Genomic DNA, 23,621 nt, shown 5'->3' on the forward strand with positions numbered 1-23,621 from the left:
TAATATACATTGAACGAAAACATTTCTTCCTATTATCCTATGTGACGTTTACATTTTCTGACGCCAAACACGCGATACAATGAATGTGTGTTTTTAATTTGATAGATGCTTTTTATAAATGTGTGTTTGTTTTCGAAATTGTAACAGAGTAAGGACTGTTGTAACCATATTTTGAATATTTTACCAATTGCGTGTCACGCATCGTTGTAAATATAACGAAATTTGATGCGACTGTCATACAAGTAATAGGTTTGGCGCTATAAAACCAGATTCAATCCACCATTTTCTACATTTGAAAATACATGTCTCACGTCAGGAATACGACAGTTGCTGTCCATTCGTTTGATGTGTTTTATTATTTAATTTTGCCATTTGATTAGGGATTTTCCGTTTTGAATTTTTCTCCGAGTTCAGTATTTTTGTGATTTTACATTTTACCCCCTTTTGCAATATTACTAGTAAAAACAATCAGGTTGTTGCCATGGATACACCAAAAAAAGAAATATCTTGAACCATTCAACTCCTTGGTATTATATCTTTGTAAAATACTGATAACATTTATATGCACAGTAGGCTTAATTTATAAGAAAACAAGGAAAAGGGTATGGTAAAATTTATGTATATTGCTATCTTACGTCAATACTAATCCAGTGACAAATATCATTTTGTGATGTATATTTCAAGCAAACAAGCAGTAAAACTCCCATAAAAAATCAGCGTCCTACTTTACTTTCAGGAAGTTGTTATAACCTTTGAGCACCTGCAAGTCTCTCCTACTTTTGATTTTGTCATTTGATTAGGGACTTTCCGTTTTGAAATGTCCTCGGAGTTAAGTAATTTTGTGATTACAATCTATACTGCCCATACAGCGGTCGCCGTGTCAGTCACAGTATCACTTTGATTCCTCGGCTCCCTTTGCTGTCTACCCCTTTTTGTGTGTCTTCTACGTTCTCTCTAATCTCCGTGACAGCTATTAACATACCTATCTGAGCTCTAACCATGTTGCCCCAAATAATCCAACTATATTTCCATTTAGATATTTTAAGTGTATAATTTTACTCAGACTTTCTGTGAACTACGAATCTAACAAAATAAATGGAGAATGTGTCCATGAAACACAGACAATGTCACAACTTGCATATAACGTTATAAAGAGTAATTAAGTAGTACGGTAAAAGTGACGCCACCAAAATTCGCACTTGATCTGAGTTAAACTTAAAGCTAGGTTCACACTGCCGATCAGATCAACTCGATGTCCCGATTGTCCAAATTTCCACGATCAAGCGTGACCAAATTCATGATCGGGCCTGTGTACGACTTCTACCCGACTGCTGTCCGACTGTACACGACCGTAACCCGACCATTCACGACTCCATCACGACTCAAACCCCACCAATAATTGAATACAGATTCGATAATTCCGACCAATTGACGATCTCTACACGATCTTTACTCGACTAGCTGGACCCAATCAACTATACTCGATCTCAGTCTGATCTCTGCCAGACCAGATCGACTTGATCGTATAGGAGTCATAGGGATAGTCGGGCATTTGTCGGGTATGTACAATTTCAGTATAAAAACATCTGATTTTTTTAAAAGATAACCGCTACAGCGGAAGAGGCATTTCATTACCCTTGTCCGTCCGTAAGTACGTAAACGTACATCCCAACAATTAGTTTCCGTTCTATAATTTTATTTTGCCTCAACCAAATTTAATGAAACGCAATACCATAAAACACAGATCAAGTGCGAATTTGGGTAGTGTAACTTTTACCGTTCTTAAGTAATGACTCTTTATAACGTTATATGCAAGCTGGGGCATTATCTGTGTCGATCCAATGGACACGTTCCCCGTTTGTTTGGTTAGATTCAGTAGTTAACAGAAGGTCTGAGTAAAATTATATATATCAAATATCTACATGGAAATAAAGCAGTTCGATTGTTTGGCAAGGTGGTTAAAGCTTAGATAGATAGACAGATTAATAGCTGTGACAGAGCTTGAAGAGAACGTAGAAAACAAACAAAAAGGGGTAGACAGGAAAGGGTGCCGAAAAATCTAGATAATGCAGTGGCTAAAAAGGTGACCACTGTGTGGGCAGTATAAAAAGTAATCACAAAAATACTGAACTCCAAGGAAAATTTAATCGGAAAGTCCCTAATCAAATGGCAAAAGACTTGCAGGAGGAAAAAAGAGGACCTCAATGGTTATAAAAACTTCCTGAAAGTAAAGTAGAACTCTAATTTGTTATGGGAGTTACTGCTCTTTTTCTTTCAAAATGCGATTTGTCACTAGATTAGTACTGATGTTAGATAGCATTATGCATATATATCACCATCCCCTTTTCCTTGCTTTCTTACAAATTAAGCCTACTGTTTGTGTCATATACGTGCATATGTATGTACATGTAATTAGTATTTTCAATAGATCTGATACCCTGTAGTTGAATGGTTCAAGATATTTCTTTTTGGTGTATCCATGGCAACAACCTGCCTTTTTTACTAATAATATTGCACAAAGTGGGTAAAGATGTCACATATTTTCCCAAAATTTGGCCAACAATAGATCTAGAATTTCAATCCCCTTGAGGATACCTTTTCTGAAACTGTTTACGGATATCTATCACGAATTCAAATAAAAATCGTTTGTCTTTCGTCTAACTTTTTTTTATAAAATTGTATCAAAAAGCGTATGAAAAAAGTGTTTGTTAACATTCGACCGTACGGTGACATATAGTTGTTAATTTCTGTGTCAGTTGGTGTCCTTGTCTCATTGGCAACTATACCACATCTTCTCATTTTTATACTACAAAAATTTCTAAACATACGGAAAATACGAACAGTCAAACAAAAATAGCCCATTAAACAGCTAGAATACAATATTGATGTTTTTAAAAACAAACTTTGAAGGGTACATTAGTCATCAGCTGTTTTTAAAATAATGAATTTTAATGCACAATTACTTTCATATTTGAAAAATCCTCTGGGGCCAAAATGCAGAATCTACTTCCCTCCCGAAACACCTGCGATCATCCCAGGTTTTATTGGGTTTCGTGTTGCTAACTTTTTAGTTTTTTATGTTGTGTTATGTAGACTTCTGTTACACCTCCTTGAAAAAGTACAGACGCGTACTGTACATGGAGGAATTTGTGTACAGTTAAAAATAAATAGTGACAATATATTTTTGCAGAAGCAAAGTTGTGAGAGTTAATCAGAGCTGCACACATTTTAAAAGAATCGTGTAACAGTCATGTATACTCGTGTATGGCCGAGTAGAGATCGAAGAGAGGTCGAATATTGATTTCTACACGATCCTTTCCCGATCAATTCGACCGCTACTCGACGAATTCTCGATCTCTTCTCGAGTGACTGGCTTCTCGATCCTTACTCGAATATTTTTGACATGTCAAAAACTCTCGGGTAGAAAGTCAGATCGATGGCGACCAAGGTAGACCACCCCGAACAGTCTTGTAGATTAAGACAGACCAGTCTCCATATCGCTTAATTTGTCTTGATCGAGTTTGATCGAGTGGGTCTGATCGCGATTTGAACCTAGCTTAAGGGAGAGAAAATATTTTGATGTATGTTTTTTCTTTTTAAAAAAATAATGAAAAGTTGTGCAATTTCATTCCTTAGACTTTTTGTCAGTTAATAGCTTCAAAGACTAACACCCGGATAAATAGTTTTATAATCATATTTCCATATATACTTTTTCATATTTATTTTTCATTGGACAATAATGATGTCATAAACTATTCAGTTTCGATCTGTGCACTTCGCAACGTTAAACTCTAATATCAGTATAACATGTTTGTGTCTATCATTATAAAAGAGAAAGACGCATTTTCAAAGATCTAAAATATAGTACTAAATTTATAATATGGATCAGTCGGCGTATTCCTAATCTGTATTTGCGTTTGGTTTACTTTAGCTAGAATATATTATATGCATGAAAATTTTAACACAAGTATTCCATGTCTTGATGTCAGTAAATGAAATATTTACAAATGCAACACAGACTATAAAACAACCTTATAGTTCATCTTGTGCATGTCAAGTTATATGACATTTATCTTTTCTTTCAGGTGATATATGTACACTTTTAGAAAGTTGTTTTGTTAGAGAAAAATGTATTAAATTATTCAAATATGGAATAGTATACAACTACTGTCTTTTGATGAGGTTAATTTGTAGCGTTTTTTACCTTTGAAAAACTCATATTAACGGAGACCAACGGAATATACGAAATTGCACGGAATTACAATGAATATAAAGAAGTAATAACAAATTGATCTGGAATCCAGTTTAATGAACAGATACACCATGTTTCAGTGGTAATAAAACTTAATCAGAAACAACTTTTGCAGTATTTTAATAAAGCACACAAATGAACAAGCATCTCTGAAGAGTTAACGGACACATACATGTAAGTTTCGGCAATTAAACGGAACAGATGATACAACGGGCAATCACAAGAATGCACATCAATGCTTATGTGATTATAGAAGTGCAACAAACAAAAAAGAGAGAATACAAATGTGGGCAATATTGTATTTTAAACTATATTTGCAATGTGTACTATTTTTTTAATTTCTTTTTTGTTGGTTAACAAAACAAACTTTTTTTTCACGTATAAAGCATATATTCAACCAATAATGTGTCCATAGTACACGGATGCCCCACTCGCACTATCCTTTTCTGTGTTCAGGTGACCGTGAAATTGCAATTAAAAACTCTATTTTGGCAATAAAATTAGAAAGAGCATATCATAGGGAACATGTGTACTAATTTTCAATTGACTAAAAACTTTAATCTGAAGCGGGACAGACGAACGGACGGACGAACAAATAAACGAACCGACGCACAGACCAGAAAACATAATGCCCCTTTACTATCATAGCTGGGGCATATAAATCAGAAAATATTTTTATTCCACATGAATAAATAAAGGCAACAGTAGTATACCGATGTTCAAAACTCAAAAATCGATAGAAAAAAACAAACAAATCCGGGGCACAAACTAAAACCGAGGGAAACGCATTAGATATAAGAGAATGACAACACAACATTTAATGTAACACACACAGAAACGAACTAAGCATTAGACAAAATCCGATGAGAATAAAAAATATAACATCAAAACTAAATACATGAATTTGGGATAGAAAAGTACCGTGACACGTCTTATAATAATGTGAATTCACACTCAAATATAAGAGGAAACAAACGACACAAAAGAAACACAACGTTAAAATGTAACACACATAGAAACGAACTATAATATAACAATGACCATATTCCTGACTTGGTACAGGACATGTTTTAGAGAAAACAATGATGGGTTGAACCTGGTTTTATGACATGCCAAACCTCCCTCTTTTATGACCATGTTAAATATAACATTAAAATGACAACACAACATTACAGGACTACAATACAAATAAATAGGAGAACACATTTGACAAAGAAACACACGAATAATAGCTAACAAAAGGCACAAAGTTTAAAATTTAATACGCCAGAAGTGCATTTTGTCCACACAAGACTCACTAATGACGCCCAGATACCAAAGTCCGAAAGCCAAAACAAGTACAAAGCTGAACAGCATCGAGGACCAAAAGTTCAAAAAAGGTGTGCCAAAAACGGTCAGGGTTTTTTTGTAAGGTACCAGAACATCCCTATCATTTAGAATAATTTATACTTTTGCAAACAGCAAATTTTATAAAATGACGTTATAAAAGATATACATGATAAAACTGAAATATTATCTGATTACAGAAAACAACCAGATACATTACATAACTCGACAAAATCCAAAACAATCCAACACAAAAAATAGACACACCGAATTAATCAAGGCCTCAACGCAAAGGGACGTCACATTTGAAATTGTCACAATTGAATATGAAACTGACCTTCTTAACAAGCTATCACCGTCGCCAAAAAAGGACATACGCAAAGCAATTGTATTTTGTGTTTATCTAATCTTTATAAATTGACAAAATGCTCTGTTTGGCGACACCTGCGCTCTATTTCAATTGCTCTTAAAGTTTCCTAGAATAAGCATTATTTTCTAAAATTCTACAAAATCACCCGTTTGAAGTCACTTCATTGGCGTCCGTGTCGGTTTGTATCGACAAGGCCTGTCTTATGTTCACATTTCTTGAAAACCTTGTTTCTAAAGATTCAAACTGTAATTTGTTTTGTTCACACCATATTGATTAAGGTTTTATACTTATTTTTTTAATAATGACTCCGACTTGTGGTCGTGTTTTGAATTAATCGACTTGAGTTCGTGTTGTTATATTATATGGCATTTATCTTTAATTTTTTATTTTGTTTTTATGGCTATGGATCTGCATCGGAACTACTTCAATAAGTTTCTCAAAATTAAACTTGTTGTTATATTTTCACGGAGGGGATTATATGAGTTTACTACTAATATACCCTGAACCTCAAATTGTTGTAAATAAATACTTCATTCCTAATGTTTATTAAAAGAGAAGCTCCTCTCAAGCGATTATGTTGCATACAGTAATATTGGTAATACCGTTATTGTAACCTTTGAATTGATTATTACGATATCTCTGTTTTTCTCATTGCTCTTTAACTTCGTACTTTATTTGGTCTTTTTAACTTTTTTGGATTCGAGCGTCACTGATGAGTCTTTTGTAGACGTTTGGCGTAAATACAAAATTTAATCCTGGTATCCATGATGAGTTTATTTACAACCACTGGGTCGATGCCACTGCTGGTGGAGTTTTAAATCCACGGGGTATCACCAGCCAAGTAGTCAGGACTTCAGTGCTGACATGAAATATCATTGATGTAGTCTATTTATAAATTGACTGCTTACAAAACTTTTGAATTTTAGAAATACTAAGGCTTTTGTACCTCAGGAATAGATTACCTTACCTGTGTTTGGCAAAACTTTTAGGAATTGTGGTCTCTATTGCTCTTCAACTTCGTACTTTATTTGGTCTTTTTAACTTTTTTGGATTCGAGCGTCACAAATGAGTCTTTTTGTAGACGAAACGCGCGTCTGACGAAAATATAAAATTTAGTCCTGGTGTCTATGATGAGATTATTTTCATAAAATGTAAAAACACAAAAATAATAACCGTTTCTATGGACATGTATCAACCAGATAACAACGATTACAGTTGCCAATTTCCGAACTGAAACAAAGATCATCTTGACAAGCTGTCACAAATTCAGTTGTTTTGTCTACACAAGTCACAAATAGTTTACAGTCTGTTGGGTGGTGGTATCTACCAGTTTCATTGTAGTTTATGTCACAGAAATCACCTAAAATAGGTACGATGAAGTTTTAGATGACATTGTATCAACTTGCTCTATTTCATAGTTTTTTCTTCTTCAAATATATAGTTTTATTTGACATCATACGACTGATATATGAAAATGGTTTTAAAAATTTGTTTATTTCGTAAATCAGTATATAATCAATTTCGAAAAAGCATAGCTTAAACATAATGTGTGCATTAAGTAATTGTCACAAAAACATAGTTTTAGAACTCACTATCTCTAAAGATAGGTCTTGTTGTGTTGCAGGGCTAAATTTTGATCCCTTTCTAAACACCGTTGTACCAATTTGACAATGTCAAAATGTTGTATTTATACTAGGCTTGATCACCTTTTTATATTAAAGTTGAATACTTCTTGTAATTTTAATGGGTTGCACACAAGTTGAACCGAAACGTTTATACTAATAATGCGATTACGACCGACGCTTTTAAAAGTCTATATAATAACAAAAAGAAATTCTTATAATTATCATGATTATATTTTTATGTCACAACATGAAATCATAAGGGATATCAAACGTTTATTTTTTTATTTTTTATTTCAAATAATAAACGAAGATATCATGCAATATAAAAAAAATGTTAGTTCTACTAGTTCCGGAGTATGACCCTGTCTTTAAAATTGTCTCAATGAAGTGTTGATAAATAGTTTGCTGCGTCTGTGTTTAATACTTTTTTATCAGATAATTTTATATGATTTTTGTCTAAAATAAATTTTCAAATGTGCCTCACAAACTGAAGAAAAAAAGATTAGTAATAATTTCACCTACACAATATGTAACAAATATAGATTTAATCAAATTAATACACCTATCAGCCACATTTTTCCTCTTTCCACGGACATTTTGTGTTGTGAATATAATTTTGATCCATGATCATAGCTATATTTTGAATTATCGGTAAATATATAAGTAAATAAAAAAATCTTTAAAAAAAGAAGCATTGATATTGTTTTTTGGTTTTTTTTTGCCATTGACTGTTTATATTCATGGTGTATGTGCAAACAAGTAATTTCGTGTTACATTTCAACATATTTACGCATGCCTTTAAACTTATAACCATCAATACAGCAAATAAAGAGACTGCAATATTAGCCCGCGACATGAAAACAAAAAAGAACAAATATCAATAATTGAATACAAATGCTGTACAAATTTAAAAGCATAACAGAAAGAGAGAAAAACATCAGTAGATTCAAATTGTGTCTTATGTGTAAAATACAGAATAGGATATAAATAGTTCTCTTTACAAAGAGACCAGTGTTGTTTTACAACCATTGCACATCACATATAATACGAAGCGCAACATACGAAGGAATAGAATGATGCTAAACGGAAGCCACTTTTATAATTCTCAACAATGAACGCAAAACGTAATTTTTTAGACGTAAAATATGAAATGCAGTTGTCAGTTACAATTTTGTTTTTATATTTTTACAAACAAAATGTACATACTTATATAATATTGTGCCATTTATTCATGATATAACCGAAACAAAAGAGTGAAAGAATCGATTTGTTTTATATTAATCAAATCATCCCTTTAATGTCATACAAAGCATTAAACAATAATTGTATACTTACTTGAAATCAGCGACAGTTTTTCAGTGTTAGAATATATTGGTGGATCTGTTGGAAATTGGCCGTTCGTGACCTTACATCTAATTGAAGCATTGTACATTTCAGAGGTGAAAGGAAGCCAGAATTTGTATTCTCGTGAAACCATACAATTGTCAGTAGAATCATTTATTTTAGTGAAGCCAGGACTAATTAGCTCAAAAGTTCCTTCTCCTTCAAGTTGAATTTCAACCTCTATTTTGCCAGCCGGTTTGCCAATGTTAGCAAAACATATGTGAAGTTTATCGTCTTCTTCTCTTGGTTGCGACAAATCGGCAATTTGATCCGGACTCAGAACCATACTTGCATTTCCATTTGGTTTGCCTTTATATAAATCAAAGGAGAGCACACATAAAAAAAAATCGAGATGTAATGTTGGAGGCATGTTAAAACGACGAATAATATTCAATAGTTATTGACCATAAATGATAACACAGCAATCGTATCAATAATTTATATAGATTTGGTAATGTTTACATTAACAATGCTTTTATCAGATTAACCAATTATATATATATATATATATATATATATATATATATATATATATATATATATATATATATATATCAATTATTGGCGTAAAAGTCAGCATTTCGTGCGTAAAAATGACCACCAAAGTAGGCACGGGGTTTAACTATGCATTTCCCTGCATACTTAAACTGTAACGATATATTTCTCTATGAAAAACTTATTTGTTCATTGAATTACGGTATTATTTTTAAAGGCTTTTACATTATCTTCCACATGCACAAAAAATTAGCTCAATTGCGTTTATTTTCGCGAAATGCCGACACTTCGAAATTTCAAGACGTATATATGATGACTTATGCGCTTGCTTCAAACATATAACTTAAGAGTGCACGGTCTTTAATCATATATATCTCATTTAAACTGATTTATATATTGCTTTTTATTTATGAAATAGATAAAGTGTAAAATACCTTAATTTTTGGTTAAATTATATAAAGCCAACTTTCTTAGTTAAAAAGATATATTTAATAAACCGATATATACGCCTCGTTAAAAGGGTTTTTTTTTTCTAGCAATGAATCTCACGTGATTAAATACGTCACATGTAATGTGAAGGACATTTGATATCATGTACAGTCTGTAGAAAATGAAAGTTATATATTTTGAGATTTACACTATATTACGAGTTTATCAAGGTATGAGAATTCCAAATAGACTTTTATTTGTATTATTTGTTTATTGTCAGTATAATAGATATAATAGATAGGTATTAAATGCATCTAGCTGTTATTTTGGGCTAGATGAGCTCTTGACCTACTTTACGTAATAAATAACAATAGTTTATTTAGCGTAGATTTATCACAGACCCTGGCGGATCTAGAAAGTAGGGGCCCGCTCTAGTTATTCTTTAGTGATTCAAAAGCGGCGGATTCAAAAGGGGTAAGATTTTTTGTTTTCCTATATAATCCCCCTTTTTTTGTCCTGGTTTAGGAACCCCTTTTTAAAATGACTTGATCCGCCTGTGTTCCCTTTATATTCAACCAATTTTTTCAGAAATAGAACCCTGCGCCCCCTTAAATCTACCTCTGGGCTCTGGGTTATATCTCCAATTGAGGTCATATTAGAGAAATCAGGTGTACAAACACCAAAGTAGGCACGGGGTTTAAGTATGCATTAATTTCCCTCTATACATAAACTGTAACGATATATTTATATATGTATTGCTTTTTATTTATGAAATAGATAAAGTGTAAGATACCTTAATTTTTTGTTTAAATTAAGTAAAACCAACTTTCTTAGTTTAAAAAGATATATTTAATAAACCGATATACGCCTCGTTAAAAGTTTTTTTTTTATAGCAATGAATCTCACGTGATTAAATACTTTATTACAATGATTTTTATAATTGTTACAATAATGAAACAATAATGACACAAATCATAAACATGAATTTAACTATTTCTTAGATGTTAATCTACAACCAGATCAGAGCCATATACATAAAAAGGCACAACAATATATTTATTAGCTAGATGAGCTGTTGACCTACTTAACGTAATAAATAACAATAGCTTATTTAGATTTAAATTTATCACAGACCCTGGCGGATCTAGAAATTTTCATAAAGTACGGGCCCTCTCTAGTCATTCTTCAGTGATTCCACAGTGGCGGATTCAAAAGCGGTAAGATTTTGTGTTCCCTATATAATCCCCCCTTTTTTGTCCTGGGTTAGGAACCCCGTTTTAAAATGACTTGATCCGCCTGTGTTCCCTTTATATTCCACCAATTTTTCAGAAATAGAACCCTGCGCCCCCTTAAATCTACCTCTGGGCTCTGGGTTATATCTCCAATTGAGTTCATATTAGAGAAATCAGGTGTACAAACACCAAAGTAGGCACGGGGTTTAAGTATGCATTTCCCTCTATACATAAACTGTAACGATATATACATAAAAAGGCACAACAATATATTTATTAGCTAGATGAGCTGTTGACCTACTTAACGTAATAAATAACAATATCTTATTTAGATTTAAATTTATCACAGACCCTGGCGGATCTAGAAATTTTCATAAAGTAGGGGCCCTCTCTAGTCATTCTTCAGTGATTCCACAGTGGCGGATTCAAAAGCGGTAAGATTTTGTGTTCCCTATATAATCCCCCCTTTTTTGTCCTGGGTTAGGAACCCCTTTTTAAAATGGGTTGATCCGCCTGTGTTCCCTTTATATTCCACCAATTTTTCAGAAATAACACCATGCTCCCCCTTAAATCCACCTCTGGGCTCTGGGTTATATCTCCAATTGAGGTTATATCAATGCAGTTTTCATCACTTATTTTTCAAGATTCATCATAACACAAGTTCTATATCTAATGATGTATATGGCTGAATCCGCCCCTGTAGAAATTATCTTTCTGAAACACAAAATGCAATTAACTTTTACACATCTAGTGTATGACAGATCTTAAAACTTTTCCAACTGAAGCCAGAAGCCAGAATTTTTTTTTTTCTCATAGTGGTGTGAACATGATTGTTGTTCCCATAATACTTGTTCCCCCTGAAACAAGTCTTTGAATGGTAATAAGTTCTTTGGAACAAACATAACATAATTTTATTTCCACCTTCTTAAGATATTTTCCTGGAACTAAAATGTTATATGGTTTCATAATATCTGTTCTTTTAGAGAGAGTGTCATTTGATTTTTTACACTTGATCACACCTTAGTTGATATTCACCTCACATTTCATTTACCTGGACATGAAGTACATACAAAGAACATGAAGAGTGGGCAAGAAAAGGGGAACGCGAACCCTGGAACACATTTTTTTTTTTTTAAATCTCCGGACTGACTTTAAATTTAGTCCCTGTTTATTTTTTAATAGACTGTGAGAGAAATCAGGTGTACAAACAAGAAACACGAGGCCGGGATAAGGTACCGGTACTTCATGTATCTCTAACAAATGTAAAATTCAAAAAAATATTATAACACTAAAAAAGAAATTTTTAAAAAGAGATACTGAAATGTTTTATTTAGTGTATAAAGTGCTTTTTCAAAACTAATATATTTTCTCGTTTCAGCTGAAAGTACCTCTCTTATAACTGTTTATGTGCTGCTTAAAAATATATTGCAGCACTTCACAGTTGCTTGAAAGGTTGAAAATGTCATCATGCAGAAATTAGAGCAGATTCCTCAGATTAAAATCATTGAAAATGGATAGATGCACTGGTCCTGGTGGTATACATCGATACAATTAATCTTAATTACATTTGGAATGAAAATTGTCTCCTTTTTTGGTTTCTTGCACGATAAAACCAATACTTAAAGTGAGTCACTGGTTAAAAGTAATGTTTATCCCATTCTTAAACCAATGCATGTATATCATCAATTTAGTCTTCTGTGCATTTCTAACGCAAAATAAGGCAAAATGTTTGGTCCGATTTGATTCTGTTATTACAAACTTTTTAAACAAATTACTTCCCTTTGTCAATCTTAGACTGGTTCCATACCGGACAATATTGGCTTTTGCCAATGCAAAGTATGATGAATTGAAAATGATGTATCGGCGGTTAAACTAATTTTGTATGAAAAATAATTTCTGATGTCGTAACTATTTATCTAAACAACAAATTAATGTAATTAAAAGATTTCAAAACCTAAGATTACGCACAGGTAAATTTGCTGTTCCTGCTAGCTCTCCATTGTTAATGAAAAAAATGAATGTCCCTCATAATGGAGACAACTAAAAAAAGGGTATCTAATTACAGGGTCGGGAATTGGCAAATGGACTATAATAATGGTTTTTTTCTGCTTATCATGTTTGTGGCTTTGATCTTGTTGTACGTGGTTTAACATGATGATGATGGAAGTGTTTAACGACATTGACTGGATATACATCCCGCGGGCAATTGGTGAGCTTTAGATATTTTCTGCAGTTGGTAATCACAAGGATTTGTATAGTAAGACTTACTATACAAATCCTTGGTAATCAGCAACAGGTTGAAGGCCGCTATTTTGTTGCACGACCATCTTGGTTATGCTGAGTTATTTTTGGTTTGTTTACTCTTTTGATGTTTCTTTTGTACTTCACAACGGCTACTTTCAGGCCCAGGTTGGTTAGCTTGATAGCCCGCTAACAACGATGATGGCGTACTAGTCTACGAGTTTCTGACGTAGTAATAACGATGACAGGTAGCATAATCAGTACCAAAGTCGTGAGACGGTTAAATGAATGTCCATTATTCAACACCTCGGTTACAGCTCTCGGGCGTTTGTCGTCATAACACTCCCCCATCAAAAAAAGAATTTTGGAGTGTATACTGACGCGGGTTGGTTTCTGTCATCGAAAGAAGTAGGTCGTTAATACATCTAATAATAAAAATTCTTAATTTTTGAAGCAAGAATAAAACTAAAATTTTCATCGCACGAAATTATAATAAAATATAGTGTACGAAAATCCATACAAATAAAATATTAAATAACGATATGTTTTGTTTTTATTAAGTTAATGAAATGAATAGACAACTTTCGAGTTCGATGCATTTCCGTCCAAAACTCTGGTTTTAGTGAACGTCATTTGTGCGTTTAGGGGCGTCGTCACTTCCATTCAAATGTTGAGCGAGTGGTTGGAAAACTATACTTATATTGTACGAATTATTCGGCAAATTGAATTCTCAAAATTGACAATCAGCACTACTGTCATTAGGGAATTGTCATTAAGTACCTATATAACAAGCATTATTTCTAGTTTATCCTGCATAATGACGATCACTAAGATGCTTGATGAACGTTAATAGTGCAGGGATACAGGCGATCCCCTCTATCTGGTAAATGACGTCATAAAGGCGCGTATAATTGACGAGTTTTTTCCGGTGACGGATGAACTCGAAAGTGATCTATTGAATTAACATTTCCAAACTATATATGTAGATTTCTCATATTTCTCGACTGTCTTCAATTATTACAAACAAAAAGGAAAATGTTTATTTAGCGGGTTTTTTCTAAAACAATATATCTTCATTGTTTTTTGATATTCCAAAAGACATCTTATTTTGTTTGTTTGCCAAACTTACTTGTATGCGGTTAGTACCATCACTAATAACTACTAAAGACCATATGACCTAATAAACAACAACAAATGGAAGTTTTTAACGACCTTGACTGGCTAGGCATAATAAACCTGATAATTGGTATTCAATATATATAATCCTAGGTCATGCCTGACATATTTCACAAAAACAACCGATGAAAACTCCTTAAATGTTAAAATGTTAAAATGATTTTATCAAAACAAAAATTATTAGATGAAGAGTTATATTACCTATCGAATGCATACCTTCACAACACACTAAAACATATATTTCATGTCCTGAGTGCAGTTTGTATGTCCTCATTTTTTTACATTGTCATTTCGGTGCCTTTCTTACCTGACTAAAGGCCGTACGCTGACCTAAGTTGTTAATTTCAGTGTCATTTTGGTTTCTTGTGGAGAGTTGTCTCATTGCATGGCAATCATACCACATTTTCTTTTTTATGTTTGTAAAAGTTAACGCACGACAAATGATGAGAATTATTCACCTAGCCCTTGTGTCAGGTGAGCTAAAACATTTGCATTCAAGTATGACTACATATTTTGGAATCAAAACAAGGACACTATTGACTATTGGGCGCGGTTTTTATATAATTATCATTAAAGGTGTTTTGTGTATGTTCAGTGGAAAATATTACAGAGTTATGAAATGGAGTTTTGAAAACGATCTGTAAAATATCGAAACATATACAAGAAAAACATACAATCTTCACGCTATACAATAATTTCTACGGAATTGGCTTGTACAATTTCTTTCGACAGGCTTATAAAATTCTTCTTTACCAGCCAACAGAATTATAATACATTTGTATACAGTGTTAATTTCCATTGTTTAACGGAAGCGTACATTTTAGATAAATAAATTAAATTGTAGTGACCTGGGGTCGTGTCATCGAAGGTGTCATAGGACTAAGACATGTCCCAAGACCAATGTAGGAGAATTTTTTGCTCTTAGCCGTGTTATTGAAACGATCATATTGCGGAACATATTGACTATATACATTTTGTTCCTCTATTAATAAGCTTTCGATTGAGGTATAATATATATCTATAAATAGGGGCTGAAGGGTCCTGCCAGTCCATTCCATTACTCAAAATTTCTATTTCATTATTCAAAATTGGTTGTTTCTCAATGTTGACGCGTATTTCGATATCTGAGTCCTGCGTTACTCCTCTAATATGCATTGCGGAACATATTGACTATATACATTTTGTTCCTATATCAATAAGCTTTCGATTGAGGTATAATATATATCTATAATGAGGGGCTGAAGGATCCTGCAAGTCCATTCCATTATTCAAAATTTCCATTTCATTATTCAAAATTGGTTATTTCTCAATGTTCACGCGTATTTCGATATTTAAGTCCTTCGTTACTCCTCTAATATGCGTTGCAGAACATACTGACTTGATGCATTTTGTTCCTTTATTAATAAGCTTTCGATCAAGGTATAATATATATTTATACTTAGGGACTGAAGGGTCCTGCCAGTCCATTCCATTATTCAAAATTGGTTGTTTGTCAATGTTGGTGCGTATTTTGATATTTGAGTCGTTCGTTACTCCTCTAATATGCGTTGCGGAACATATTGATTATATACATTTTGTTACTCTATTAATAAGCTTTCGATTGAGGTATAATATATATCTATAATAAGGTGCTGAAGGGTCCTGCCAGTCCACTCCATTATTCCAAATTTCCATTTCATTATTCAAAATTTGCTATTTCTACATGTTCACGCGTATTTCGATATTTAAGTCCTTTGTTACTCCTCTAATATGTGTTGCGGAACATATTGACTAGATACATTTTGTTCCTCTATCAATAAGCTATCGATCGAGGTATAATATATATTTGTAATTAGGGGCTGAAGGGTCCTGCCAGTCCATTCCATTATTCAAACTTTCCATTTCATTATTCAAAATTGGCTATTTCCCAATGTTCACGCGTATTTCGATATTTAAGTCCTTCGTTACTCCTCTAATATGCGTTGCAGAACATATTGACTTGACGCATTTTGTTCCTTTATTAATAAGCTTTCGATCAAGGTATAATATATATTTATACTTAGGGACTGAAGGGTCCTGCCAGTCCATTCCATTATTCAAACTTTCCATTTCATTATTCAAAATTGGCTATTTCCCAATGTTCACGCGTATTTCGATATTTAAGTCCTTCGTTACTCCTCTAATATGCGTTGCAGAACATACTGACTTGATGCATTTTGTTCCTTTATTAATAAGCTTTCGATCAAGGTATAATATATATTTATACTTAGGGACTAAAGGGTCCTGCCAGTCCATTCCATTATTCAAAATTGGTTGTTTGTCAATGTTGGTGCGTATTTTGATATTTGAATCGTTCGTTACTCCTCTAATATGCGTTGCGGAACATATTGATTAATACATTTTGTTACTCTATTAATAAGCTTTCGATTGAGGTATAATATATATCTATAATAAGGTGCTGAAGGGTCCTGCCAGTTCACTCCATTATTCCAAATTTCCATTTCATTATTCAAAATTTGCTATTTCTACATGTTCACGCGTATTTCGATATTTAAGTCCTTTGTTACTCTTCTAATATGTGTTGCGGAACATATTGACTAGATACATTTTGTTCCTCTAATAATAAGATTTCGATCGAGGTATAATATATATCTGTAATTAGGGGCTGAAGGGTCCTGCCAGTCCATTCCATTATTCAAACTTTCCATTTCATTATTCAAAATTGGCTATTTCCCAATGTTCACGCGTATTTCGATATTTAAGTCCTTCGTTACTCCTCTAATATGCGTTGCAGAACATACTGACTTGATGCATTTTGTTCCTTTATTAATAAGCTTTCGATCAAGGTATAATATATATTTATACTTAGGGACTGAAGGGTCCTGCCAGTCCATTCCATTATTCAAAATTGGTTGTTTGTCAATGTTGGTGCGTATTTTGATATTTGAGTCGTTCGTTACTCCTCTAATATGCGTTGCGGAACATATTGATTATATACATTTTGTTACTCTATTAATAAGCTTTCGATTGAGGTATAATATATATCTATAATAAGGTGCTGAAGGGTCCTGCCAGTCCACTCCATTATTCCAAATTTCCATTTCATTATTCAAAATTTGCTATTTCTACATGTTCACGCGTATTTCGATATTTAAGTCCTTTGTTACTCTTCTAATATGTGTTGCGGAATATATTGACTATATACATTTTGTTCCTCTATCAATAAGCTATCGATCGAGGTATAATATATATTTGTAATTAGGGGCTGAAGGGTCCTGCCAGTCCACTCCATTATTCCAAATTTCCATTTCATTATTCAAAATTTGCTATTTCTACATGTTCACGCGTATTTCGATATTTAAGTCCTTCGTTACTCCTCTAATATGCGTTGCAGAACATATTGACTTGATGCATTTTGTTCCTTTATTAATAAGCTTTCGATCAAGGTATAATATATATTTATACTTAGGGACTGAAGGGTCCTGCCAGTCCATTCCATTATTCAAACTTTCCATTTCATTATTCAAAATTGGCTATTTCCCAATGTTCACGCGTATTTCGATATTTAAGTCCTTCGTTACTCCTCTAATATGCGTTGCAGAACATACTGACTTGATGCATTTTGTTCCTTTATTAATAAGCTTTCGATCAAGGTATAATATATATTTATACTTAGGGACTAAAGGGTCCTGCCAGTCCATTCCATTATTCAAAATTGGTTGTTTGTCAATGTTGGTGCGTATTTTGATATTTGAATCGTTCGTTACTCCTCTAATATGCGTTGCGGAACATATTGATTAATACATTTTGTTACTCTATTAATAAGCTTTCGATTGAGGTATAATATATATCTATAATAAGGTGCTGAAGGGTCCTGCCAGTTCACTCCATTATTCCAAATTTCCATTTCATTATTCAAAATTTGCTATTTCTACATGTTCACGCGTATTTCGATATTTAAGTCCTTTGTTACTCTTCTAATATGTGTTGCGGAACATATTGACTAGATACATTTTGTTCCTCTAATAATAAGATTTCGATCGAGGTATAATATATATCTGTAATTAGGGGCTGAAGGGTCCTGCCAGTCCATTCCATTATTCAAACTTTCCATTTCATTATTCAAAATTGGCTATTTCCCAATGTTCACGCGTATTTCGATATTTAAGTCCTTCGTTACTCCTCTAATATGCGTTGCAGAACATACTGACTTGATGCATTTTGTTCCTTTATTAATAAGCTTTCGATCAAGGTATAATATATATTTATACTTAGGGACTGAAGGGTCCTGCCAGTCCATTCCATTATTCAAAATTGGTTGTTTGTCAATGTTGGTGCGTATTTTGATATTTGAGTCGTTCGTTACTCCTCTAATATGCGTTGCGGAACATATTGATTATATACATTTTGTTACTCTATTAATAAGCTTTCGATTGAGGTATAATATATATCTATAATAAGGTGCTGAAGGGTCCTGCCAGTCCACTCCATTATTCCAAATTTCCATTTCATTATTCAAAATTTGCTATTTCTACATGTTCACGCGTATTTCGATATTTAAGTCCTTTGTTACTCTTCTAATATGTGTTGCGGAATATATTGACTATATACATTTTGTTCCTCTATCAATAAGCTATCGATCGAGGTATAATATATATTTGTAATTAGGGGCTGAAGGGTCCTGCCAGTCCACTCCATTATTCCAAATTTCCATTTCATTATTCAAAATTTGCTATTTCTACATGTTCACGCGTATTTCGATATTTAAGTCCTTCGTTACTCCTCTAATATGCGTTGCAGAACATATTGACTTGACGCATTTTGTTCCTTTATTAATAAGCTTTCGATCAAGGTATAATATATATTTATACTTAGGGACTGAAGGGTCCTGCCAGTCCATTCCATTATTCAAACTTTCCATTTCATTATTCAAAATTGGCTATTTCCCAATGTTCACGCGTATTTCGATATTTAAGTCCTTCGTTACTCCTCTAATATGCGTTGCAGAACATACTGACTTGATGCATTTTGTTCCTTTATTAATAAGCTTTCGATCAAGGTATAATATATATTTATACTTAGGGACTAAAGGGTCCTGCCAGTCCATTCCATTATTCAAAATTGGTTGTTTGTCAATGTTGGTGCGTATTTTGATATTTGAATCGTTCGTTACTCCTCTAATATGCGTTGCGGAACATATTGATTAATACATTTTGTTACTCTATTAATAAGCTTTCGATTGAGGTATAATATATATCTATAATAAGGTGCTGAAGGGTCCTGCCAGTTCACTCCATTATTCCAAATTTCCATTTCATTATTCAAAATTTGCTATTTCTACATGTTCACGCGTATTTCGATATTTAAGTCCTTTGTTACTCTTCTAATATGTGTTGCGGAACATATTGACTAGATACATTTTGTTCCTCTAATAATAAGATTTCGATCGAGGTATAATATATATCTGTAATTAGGGGCTGAAGGGTCCTGCCAGTCCATTCCATTATTCAAACTTTCCATTTCATTATTCAAAATTGGCTATTTCCCAATGTTCACGCGTATTTCGATATTTAAGTCCTTCGTTACTCCTCTAATATGCGTTGCAGAACATACTGACTTGATGCATTTTGTTCCTTTATTAATAAGCTTTCGATCAAGGTATAATATATATTTATACTTAGGGACTGAAGGGTCCTGCCAGTCCATTCCATTATTCAAAATTGGTTGTTTGTCAATGTTGGTGCGTATTTTGATATTTGAGTCGTTCGTTACTCCTCTAATATGCGTTGCGGAACATATTGATTATATACATTTTGTTACTCTATTAATAAGCTTTCGATTGAGGTATAATATATATCTATAATAAGGTGCTGAAGGGTCCTGCCAGTCCACTCCATTATTCCAAATTTCCATTTCATTATTCAAAATTTGCTATTTCTACATGTTCACGCGTATTTCGATATTTAAGTCCTTTGTTACTCTTCTAATATGTGTTGCGGAATATATTGACTATATACATTTTGTTCCTCTATCAATAAGCTATCGATCGAGGTATAATATATATTTGTAATTAGGGGCTGAAGGGTCCTGTCAGTCCATTCCATTATTCAAACTTTCCATTTCATTATTCAAAATTGGCTATTTCCCAATGTTCACGCGTATTTCGATATTTAAGTCCTTCGTTACTCCTCTAATATGCGTTGCAGAACATACTGACTTGATGCATTTTGTTCCTATTTTAATAAGCTTTCGATCAAGGTGTAATATATATTTATACTTAGGGACTGAAGGGTCCTGCCAGTCCATTCCATTATTCAAAATTGGTTGTTTGTCAATGTTGGTGCGTATTTTGATATTTGAGTCGTTCGTTACTCCTCTAATATGCGTTGCGGAACATATTGATTATATACATTTTGTTACTCTATTAATAAGCTTTCGATTGAGGTATAATATATATCTGTAATTAGGTGCTGAAGGGTCCTGCCAGTCCACTCCATTATTCCAAATTTCCATTTCATTATTCAAAATTTGCTATTTCTACATGTTCACGCGTATTTCGATATTTAAGTCCTTTGTTACTCCTCTAATATGTGTTGCGGAACATATTGACTAGATACATTTTGTTCCTCTAATAATAAGATTTCGATCGAGGTATAATATATATCTGTAATTAGGGGCTGAAGGATCCTGCCAGTCCATTCCATTATTCAAAATTTCCATTTCATTATTCAAAATTGGCTATTTCTCAATGTTCACGCGTATTTCGATATTTAGGTCCTTCGTTACTCCTCTAATATGCGTTGCAGAACATCTTGACTATATACATTTTGTTCTTCTCGTAATAAGCTTTCTAATGAGGTATAAGGTTTATTTATAATTAGGGGCTAAAGGGTCACAGCATTCCATTCCTTTAATCAAAATATGTATTTCATTATTCAAAATTGGCTATTTCTTAATTTTCACGCGTATTTTGGCATTTAGGTCCTCCGTAAACCCTATAATGGTCATTCAGGCACATATCATTTCTACTCAGTTTATTTCTCTATCAATAAGCTTTCATTTGGTGTATAAATTTTGTCTTGATTACGGACTGAAGAGTTGCAGCAGTCCATTCCATTATTCAAAATAAGCTATTTCTCAATGTTCACGCGTATATCGATATTTAAGTCCTTCGTTTCTCCTGTAATATGCGTTGCAGAACATATTGACTATATACCTTTTGTTCCCCTAATAATAAGCTTTCGATCGAGGTATAATATATATCTGTAATTAGGGGCTGAAGGGTCATGCCAGTCCATTCCATTATTCAAAATTTCCATTTCAGTATTCAAAATTGGCTATTTCCCAATGTTGATGCGTATTTTGACATTTGAGTCGTTCGTTACTCCTCTAATATGCGTTGCGGAACATATTGACTATATACATTTTGTTCCTCTATTAATAAGCTTTCGATTGAGGTATAATATATATTTATAATAAGGTGCTGAAGGGTCCTGCCAGTCCATTCCATTATTCAAAATTTCCATTTCATTATTCAAAATTTGCTATTTCTTCATGTTCACGCGTATTTTGATATTTGAGTCGTTCGTTACTCTTCTAATATGCGTTGCGGACTTATTGACTATATACATTTTGTTCCTCTCGTAATTAGCTTTCTAATGAGGTATAAGGTTTATTTATAATTAGGGGCTAAAGAGTCACAGCATTCCATTCCTTTATTCAAAATATCTATTTCATTATTCAAAATTGGCTATTTCTTAATTTTCACGCGTATTTTGGCATTTAGGTCCTCCGTAAACCCTATAATGGTCATTAAGGCACATATCGTTTCTACTAAGTTTATTCCTCTATCAATAAGTTTCATTTGGTGTATAAATTTTGTCTTGATTACGGACTGAAGGGTTGCAGCAGTCCATTCCATTATTCAAAATAAGCTATTTCTCAATGTTCACGCGTATATCGATATTTAAGTCCTTCGTTACTCCTGTAATATGCGTTGCAGAACATATTGACTATATACCTTTTGTTCCTCTATTAATAAGCTTTCGATCGAGGTATAATATATATCTGTACTTAGGGGCTGAAGGGTCCTGCTAGTCCATTTCATTATTCAAAATTTCCATTTCATTATTCAAAATGGCTATTTCTCAATGTTGACGCGTATTTCGATATTTGAGTCGTTCGTTACTCCTCTAATATGCGTTGCGGAACATATTGACTATATACATTTTGTTCCTCTCGTAATTAGCTTTCTAATGAGGTATAAGGTTTATTTATAATTAGGGGCTAAAGGGTCACAGCATTCCATTCCTTTATTCAAAATATCTATTTCATTATTCAAAATTGGCTATTTCTTAATTTTAACGCGTATTTTGGCATTTAGGTCCTCCGTAAACCCTATAATGGTCATTAAAGCACATATCGTTTCTACTCAGTTTATTCCTCTATCAATAAGTTTCATTTGGTGTATAAATTTTGTCTTGATTACGGACTGAAGGGTTGCAGCAGTCCATTCCATTATTCAAAATAAGCTATTTCTCAATGTTCACGCGTATATCGATATTTAAGTCCTTCGTTACTCCTGTAATATGCGTTGCAGAACATATTGACTATATACCTTTTGTTCCTCTATTAATAAGCTTTCGATCAAGGTATAATATATATCTGTAATTAGGGGCTGAAGGGTCCTGCTAGTCCATTTCATTATTCAAAATTTCCATTTCATTATTCAAAATTAGCTTCATGTATTTCCTCATTTTTACGCATATTGTGGCATTTAGATCCTGTGTAAACCCACTTTTGATTATTGCGAATCAGGATATAGGTATAGTGTCACAGTAATTTTTTTTTTATATTTATTTCACTATTCACCGCTTCAATTTGAATAATGAAACATAAACTATTTCATTATTCATTATTCATTTTGTAATATTGAATAGTGAACTATTTCATTATTCATTATTGAATAATGAATATTGAACTATGAATAATGGACGTACTTCAGCGCGGTATGTGCCTGTCCCAAGTCAGGAGCCTGTAATTCAGTGGTTGTCGTTTGTTTGTGTGTTACATATTTGTTATTCGTTCATTTTTTTTATATAAATGAAGCCGTT

The 23,621-nt window shown here is 33.1% G+C and overlaps 1 long non-coding RNA gene across 1 annotated transcript in view; it reads right to left on the reverse strand.

Annotated features, from left to right (window-relative positions):
- Positions 1–6,982: 6,982 nt before the first annotated feature.
- The window catches only part of LOC143068653 (uncharacterized), a 511,029-nt gene continuing 494,390 nt past the window's right edge, over positions 6,983–23,621 (reverse strand). Inside the window, exons 3-4 of the long non-coding RNA XR_012976219.1 lie at positions 8,909–9,265; positions 6,983–7,308 (exon numbers count right to left, since the gene is read on the reverse strand). This is a non-coding gene — a long non-coding RNA (uncharacterized LOC143068653). The remainder of the gene's footprint in view (positions 7,309–8,908; positions 9,266–23,621) is intronic.

This window comes from Mytilus galloprovincialis, chromosome 3, assembly GCF_965363235.1.
Source record: "Mytilus galloprovincialis chromosome 3, xbMytGall1.hap1.1, whole genome shotgun sequence".
Classification (NCBI taxonomy): Eukaryota; Metazoa; Mollusca; class Bivalvia; order Mytilida; family Mytilidae; genus Mytilus; species Mytilus galloprovincialis.